This window comes from Durio zibethinus, unplaced genomic scaffold, assembly GCF_047325235.1.
Source record: "Durio zibethinus cultivar Kanyao isolate XHJ-2024 unplaced genomic scaffold, ASM4732523v1 HiC_scaffold_388, whole genome shotgun sequence".
In the NCBI taxonomy this organism is placed as follows: domain Eukaryota; kingdom Viridiplantae; phylum Streptophyta; class Magnoliopsida; order Malvales; family Malvaceae; genus Durio; species Durio zibethinus.
The window spans coordinates 440,001-442,500 of record NW_028323011.1 but is presented as its reverse complement, the minus strand read 5'-3'; positions in this window follow the sequence as shown (position 1 = coordinate 442,500).

Below are 2,500 nucleotides of genomic sequence, written 5' to 3'. Positions count from 1 at the left end.
AGATTTTACAGATATGCTACCAGTAGACGTTAAAATGTCTGAAACGGGGACACTTTTTCCAAACAAGCAAATCCCACACCGAGGGTGCGCAGGTGCCGATGGTGGTCGAGGCATGTGCCCGCAACAAGGGCCAACGCGAGCCGATGGTGGTCGAGGCAACCGCCCGCACCAGCTCGAGGCATGTGCCCACACCAAGGCCCGGCATGTATCGATGGTGTTCGACGTAGGGGCCATCTTCTGCTGATGGTGGTCGAGGCAAGAGCCCGCACCAAGGGCCAGCGTGTGCCCATGGTGCTCGAGGCAACCGTCCGCACCAGGGCCCAGCGTGTGCCGATGGTGGTCGAGGCAACCGCCCGCACCAGGGCCCGGCGTGTGCCGATGGTGCTCGAGGCAACCGCCCGCACCAAGGGCCGGCTTGTGCCGATGGTGTTCGAGGCAACCGCCCGCACCAGGGCCCCGCGTGTGCCGATGGTGGTCGAGGCAACCGCCAGCACCAGGGCCCAGCGTGTGCCGATGGTGGTCGAGGCAACCGCCCGCACCAAGGCCGAGCGTGTGCCGATGGTGGTCGAGGCAAGCGCCCGCACCAGGGCCCAGCGTGTGCCGATGGTGGTCGAGGCAAGCGCCCTCACCAAGGCCGAGCGTGTGCCGATGGTGGTCGAGGCAACCGCCCGCACCAGGGCCCAGCGTGTGCCGATGGTGGTCGAGGCAAGCGCCCTCACCAAGGCCGAGCGTGTGCCGATGGTGGTCGAGGCAACCGCCCGCACCAGGGCCCAGCGTGTGCCGATGGTGGTCGAGGCAACCGCCCGCACCAGGGCCCAGCGTGTGCCGATGGTGGTCGAGGCAAGCGCCCTCACCAAGGCCGAGCGTGTGCCGATGGTGGTCGAGGCAACCGGCCGCACCAAGGGCCGGCGTGTGCCGATGGTGTTCGAGGCAACCGCCCGCACCAGGGCCCAGCGTGTGCCGATGGTGGTCGAGCCAGGAGCCCGCACCAAGGGCCGGCTTGTGCCGATGGTGTTCGGGGCAACCGCCCGCACCAGGGCCCTGCGTGTGCCGATGGTGCTGGGGGCAACCGCCCGCACCAGGGCCCAGCGTGTGCCGATGGTGCTGGGGGCAAGCGCCCGCACCAGGGCCCAGCGTGTGCCGATGGTGCTGGGGGTAACCGCCCGGACCAGGGCCCAACGTGTGCCGATGGTGGTCGAGGGAACCGCCCGCACCAGGGCCCAGCGTGTGCCGATGGTGCTGGGGGCAAGCGCCCGCCCCAGGGCCCAGCGTGTGCCGATGGTTATCGGGGCAACCGGCCGCACCAGGGCCCAGGGTCTGCCGATGGTGCTCGAGGCAACCGCCCGCACCAAGGCTCAGCATGTGCCGATTGTGATCGAGGCAACAACCCACACCAGGGCCCAGCTTGTGCCGATGGCGGTCGAGGCAAGTGCCCGTACCGAAGGGCAGCCTATGCCGATGATGGTCGATGCATGTGCCATCACCATGCGTCATCGTGTGCCATTGATGGTCGAGGCCTTGGCCGAAGTTCGATTTTGAGCCACGGTGCCCATGCTTGGCTCCAGCATGTGCTGGTGCCGCATTTTTTTCACTCGGGACAGCATCGCCGGAGCATCGCCGGAGCATCGCCGGAGTACCGCCGGAGAACCTGACCGGCGGCATTGGGGTTCCGGCGATTGGGAGGGGGGCCGGGGGGGTGTGCGCACATGATGTGCGATGGGTGCTGGTACTTGGCCTTGTGTTGGCCCCCTATCCCTCATCAAACCTCTGAGAATTCACACCCCCTTAAAGAGCATTTGAGATTTTACAGGTTTGCTACCAGTAGCCGTTAAAGTGTCTGAAATGGGGACACTTTTTTCAAACGGTCACAAAATCTTCTCTACTTCGAGTTTTTAGCTGAATTTTTTTGTGCATGCCAACAAAAATAGAAGGATCATGCCTACAAAATTTGGGGCCAAAAATCCTTATAAAAAAATTTTAAAAAATCCCGAACCGCAAAAAGTTTCGAAAATCATGAAAAATAGAAAACGAGTCATCTTCCAACGAAACTTCACGTGAAGGCTTAGGGGACCATTGTATGAATTTACAAGCCATAAAAATGGCATTGGCACGGCAGAAATTTGAAGATGTGCCTAAACCCACCAGGGCCCAGCGTGTGCCGATGGTGCTCGAGGCAAGCGCCCGCACCAGGGCCCAGCGTGTGCCGACAGTGGTCGAGGCAACCGCCCGCACCAGGGCCGATAGTGTGCCGACAGTGGTCGAGGCAACCGCCCGCACCAGGGCCGATAGTGTGCCGACAGTGGTCGAGGCAACCGCCCGCACCAGGGCCGATAGTGTGCCGATGGTGCTCGAGGCAACCTGTCGCACCAGGGCCCAGCGTGTGCCGATGGTGATCGAGGCAACCTGCCCCACCAGGGCCCAGCGTGTGCCGATGCTGGTCGAGGCAAGCGCCCGCACCAGCGCCCAGCGTGTGCCGATGGTGCTCGAGGCAACCGACCGC